This window comes from Mastomys coucha, unplaced genomic scaffold (genome assembly GCF_008632895.1).
Source record: "Mastomys coucha isolate ucsf_1 unplaced genomic scaffold, UCSF_Mcou_1 pScaffold5, whole genome shotgun sequence".
NCBI lineage: Eukaryota > Metazoa > Chordata > Mammalia > Rodentia > Muridae > Mastomys > Mastomys coucha.
In genome coordinates, this window is record NW_022196911.1 from 110,442,169 (window position 1) to 110,447,327 (window position 5,159).

At 47.3% G+C, this 5,159-nt stretch overlaps 1 long non-coding RNA gene across 1 annotated transcript; it reads left to right on the top strand.

The window, feature by feature from the left end:
- The first annotated feature begins 2,897 nt into the window (after positions 1 to 2,897).
- LOC116079112 lies at positions 2,898 to 3,762 on the top strand. Its single transcript, XR_004113760.1, has 2 exons — positions 2,898 to 2,970; positions 3,566 to 3,762. It is a non-coding gene; the product is annotated as an uncharacterized LOC116079112 (long non-coding RNA).
- The last annotated feature ends 1,397 nt before the right edge of the window (positions 3,763 to 5,159 follow it).

Genomic DNA, 5,159 nt, shown 5'->3' on the forward strand with positions numbered 1-5,159 from the left:
TGGGAAGCAGCCATCTTGCCATGCCACACACTCTACAGCTCCTGTGGTTAGATGGTCCAGTCCAGTCTGGTCCATTATGTTCTGCTTCTAGAGGACTCCCTCAGAGTGGCTGGAGAAACTGAATTTTGTAGGAACTGAGCAGATCCAGGCCAGTATTACAGATCGTCAGTCTCCTTGGCTGGGGCAATCAGAGAAGGATCAGATTCTGTTCTCACTTCCTCTCTAGTCCTGGCCTTCGCTTCTGAGTCAGAGGAGCCCTGAAATTGCCTAAAATAGCCTCCTGCCTGGCAGGATGCAGCGATCCACACCACAGCTTGCATATTGATTTCGATTTTTTTGGTTCTTATCAAGATATATTCTTCATACCTTCAGGTAAATAGTGACCTTGGACTCACCGCCTTCCATATTTGCAGTCTGGGTCAATGAGTCTCTGTATTGACCTGGGGGGAGGGCATCGATAGCTGCTTATTGTTAAGATATTTCAATGTCAATAAGTGGCCCCAAGGAGGTGGGAGGGGCCTAGGCAGCAAACCCAGCAGCTAAAAAAACAATCCCTTTTCCCTCAGTTGTCACCTCAGCTTGGAAGGGGTCGGCTTTAAAATTGATTAACTTTCCTGCAGGGAGTGGGAAAACAAACTCCCAACACCATCTGAATCCTGCCAGGAGAACTTTCTTAGAATTACTATCCACTACATCGAAGGGCTGGAAACACCCATGTGCGGCTGCTGGTCCTCCGTCCCCCAACCAACCTAAGACTTGCAGGGTAGAAGATCGGGCGTCGGATGCTGTGGAGAGTCACACACAGGCACTTCTAGAACTACATCTGTGTGTGTGTGTGTGTGTGTGTGTGTGTGTGTGTGTGTGTGTTCACACACACAAAGAGGTCAACACTGAGTGTCCTGCTTTTTTTTTTAAAAGTGATTTATTTATTTGTTTTATAAGAGTACACTGTAGCTGTCTTCAGACACACCAGAAGAGGGCATCGGATCCCATTATGGATGGTTGTGAGCCACCATGTGGTTGCTGGGGATTGAACTCAGGACCTGTGGAAGAGTAGTCAGTGCTCTTAACCACTGAGCCATCTCTCCAGCCCTCAGTGTCCTGCTTAGCCCTCTTATCTTTGGAGCCAGGGCCTCTCTCTGAGCCTAGGGCTCATGGATTTTGCCAAGGGGCTCCTGGCATCCTTGTCCTCTGACCAGCTTAGAGCTAGTATTATGGACTTGTGTTTTTGTGCTTAGCCTTTACATGGGTGCTGGGATTGGAACTCAGGTATTTGTGTTTATGCAGCGAATTCTTTACCTATAGAGACATCTCTCTAGCACCTTGGTTTTATTATTTCTAAACTGCAGCATCCTCTCCTGGGCACGGATGACCAGCATACCTACACTGTGGGGTGTGGAAATGCTGCCTGGGTGTGATTGATCTGAGTAGATGCTACCTAATCCTGGGCCGGTCAGTTTATTGTTACTCACTAAGTTGAGAGTTAAGATGTTTCTCTTAGAGCCTTGGCTCTCCTCTCAGCATGCCCAGTTCTGTGCCTCATCCCTAGTTCTGGTTCACAGGATAGATTTCAAAGTCTCACTCTGACTCTCAGATCTCACAATTACCCATCCTCAGTGGCTTGATTTCTCCCGCAGACTCCCTGATGCCTCTGCCTGAGCATGCTTGGCCTGGCCTGGAAGTCCCAGGAGGCCTAGACTCTTTGCATCCCTGGCAGGGGCTGTGGTTCCCATCCGGTAGATGTCATCAGCTCTGCTCCCTCCATAGTAGCTGCAGGGGCTCATTATCCCTACTGGAGAAAGCCGCCTAGATTTGTTTTTCTGCTAAAAAAAGGCATGGACTCCTTAGGCTGGCTCCTGGGGTAAACTCAAAGCAAGGTGTAAGCCTGGCACCTCTGCCAGTCTTCTGAATCTGTCTCCTTAGCTTTGGGTCACTTGTTTACTTCTGACAGTTGACATGCTAGTCATTTGGTGTGTCTGAATCTATCTTATCACCCCTCAGAGCCAAAGACAGAGAGAATCATTGTCCTAAATCTGTAGTCGCCTTGGAGTTTTGGAGGTACGGAACGGAAGGTCAGGCTATCCCCAGATGACAGTGATCACCCATGCTGGCCAAGCTGCAGTCTGAAGCAGAAGTGACCAACTCATAGGAAACAGATTGACTCACCATAGCATCTTCAGGCCATCACATTGGACCAAAGCTGAGGTGGTGGTGGTCAAGGAGACAGCATCTGGACCAGGACTGCTTCATGATGCCAGCATCTTGCCCCTTGACCCAACTCAGATCTAAAGCTATTGTCGGCATCCTGATCTTTGGGGTCACTGTGCCCCTTTATCTGTTCCTCTTCCCTATGTAGGCGCTTTGAATCAATCTCTCTCTCTCTCTCTCTCTCTCTCTCTCTCTGGTTTTTTACTGCTAACATGTATGTGTGTGTGTTCCTGTGTGCAGGTGATGTGTATGCCTGTTTTTATGCACATGGAAGCCAGAGGTCAGCTTTCTTTGGGTTCTGCCCACTTTTACTTCTTTTGACTCTCACTGGCCTGAAGTTTACCAACCAGTAGCCCAGGAATCTATATGTCTTTGTCTCCTGAGCACTGGGACAGTAAGCACGTGCCACCCTGCCACCACGCCACCGTGTCCTGTTATGTTGCTTGTTTGTTTGTTTTTAACATGGGGCCTTAGGATTCCACTCACTCAGGTCCTTATGCTTGGAAGATTAGCACTTCACCAACTATGCTATCTCCTTGGCCCAAGCTTCTTTTTTACCTCGATGGATGGCCAAATGGAGCCTGTTGGGACTGCAATAGCCCTAGCTTTTGGCCTGAAACTTCTTCTTCTTTTTTTTCCCTCCTATGTTCCTACCAATGTCCTCCGCAGCACTGATGAAGGACTGCTCCAGCCTCTTCCTCCCAGGTCCTGCCCTGCTCAGGGTGGCTATGAGAAGAGCTTTGAAGACAACCAAGAAAGGAGGTGAAGAAGGTGGCCCCATGCTATGCTGGGAGACTACCTGCTAGTAGGGTTGTGACTTACCCTGGGGTCTTACCCTGGAGAGAGATTCACTGGGGTGGGGAAAGATGCTGGGAAGGGCAGATCCTGGTGCAGGCAGAGAGCAGAGACATTTGTGTTACAGTATTATAGATAAGAAGGAGAGACACATTGTCTAAGGGCCGCTGCTGGATTCCTACTCAAATAATGAGTACTGTTCTGCAAAGAAGGGGGTGAGGGAAGAAGAGAAGAAGGAAGGGGTGGGAAGGAAAGAATGAAGGGAGGGAGAAGTTAAGGAAGGAAGGAAGGAAGGAAGGAAGGAAGGAAGGAAGGAAGGAAGGAAGGGGGTGTCTAGAATCTGAGGAAGGGGAATGTGTAGCATCAGATTTGGTTAGAGAGTTGGTATTGATGCCCCTAGCAGAATGGTTCTCAGCCTTCCTAATGCTTTGACCCTTTAACACAGTTCTTTATGTTGTGGTGACCCCCAACCATGGAATTATTTTTGTTGACACTTCATAACTGTAATTTTGCTACTGTTATGAGTTGTACATTAAATAGCTGTGTTTTCTGATGGCCTTAGGTGACCCCATGAAAGGGTCTCTCATTGAGAACTGCTGCAACAGCTCCCTCAGCCCTGGAAGTGCACTTTCCAGATCAGCAAAGTCTTCCAACAGTCACAGCTCAGCTCTGGGCTGGTTCCCAAGTCCTCCCATGATTGCCACCTCTGGACACTGGCTCCTGCTGCCAACCACCTAAACCCCAAAGTAAACACTCAGAGCTCAGAATCTTAATGCTTAATCACAGATTTGCATATGCAAATAAACACACACAGTCCTCTTCCCATTCTGCAGAGAGTAAAGCATGATAAGACAGCTGCCCACATCCAGCACTGGTGGAGCACAGGACAGAGAGTAAGGATTTGTATATCCAGTTACTAACGAGCATATTCCATAGACAGGGGTTGCGTGCTGGCCATAGGTCAGTAGAAGCACCAGATCCAACTGCAAAGGGTGAAAATCCAGGGGCTGGAGATATGGTTCAGTTGGAAACAACTGCAGAAGGTGAAAATCCAGGGGCTGGAGAAATGGTTCAGTTGGAAACACATTTTCTCGGAAGACACGGGGACCTGACTTTGGTCCTTAGAGGCCACGTTGAAAAATACCAGGCATGAAGGCACACTTGTCGTCTCAGTGCTAGAGAGGCAGGGACAGGCTCACTGGGCTGCTCAGCTATCCTCTCTGACTTGGTAAGTTCTAAGGCTCTGAGAGACCCTGTCTTGGAAAGTAAGGTGGAGAGTGCCAGTCAACATCTGAGGTTGACCTCTGACCAGCACATGCATCCCTGAGCTTGCATACATATGTACACAAAATAATAATTCAAAATTAAAAAGAGGGCTGGACACAAGGCCCATTGGTTAAGAATACTGAGTGCTCTTCCCAAGGACCTTGGTTCAATTCCCTGCACCCACATGGCAGATCATAACCATCTATAGCTTCAGTCCTAGGGGATCCAATGTTTTCTTCTGGCCTCCTTGGGAACCAGGGATGTATGTGGTATATATAAAATACCCATACACATAAAAATAAAGACATAAATTTTAAATTATAAAAATTAAAAAGATGAAAGCTTGAGTGCTTGTTACATAGAAATACATGGTTTTGTAATTAGTGTACCTCAAAGAATTTACCATCTATCTCTGTGTATCACACACACACACACATACACACACACGCACACACACACAAAATGTTTGTATATAGGCATGTGCGTTTCTGTGTATACATATTTATATGCATATAACTTATTAACTACAGGGTTACTGCCCTGGAGGAACTCAGAAGTTCTGTAGCGAAGACAGACATGCAAACGATTATGGTACAGTAAGAAAAATAACTTTAATGTGGGCAGGGATCAAAGAATGGAGGAGCAGAGGAGAAGAAGTGCCCAGGGCTACTGGGGAAATTGGGAAAGACTCTCAGAGGGAAGCCATGGAGGCTGAGCGAGCATCTTCTAGACTGACAGGGAGCTCTAGAGCTCTCCCCGAGGAGGACACTTACGCCTGCCTAATAATTATTTATTAGGCCATCTGCTTCTGGTTGGAATGGAATTTTGCTCCGGGTAAGGATGCAGAAAGTTACAAGAAGCCATCCCTCCACCTTCTATCCTAAAAACAA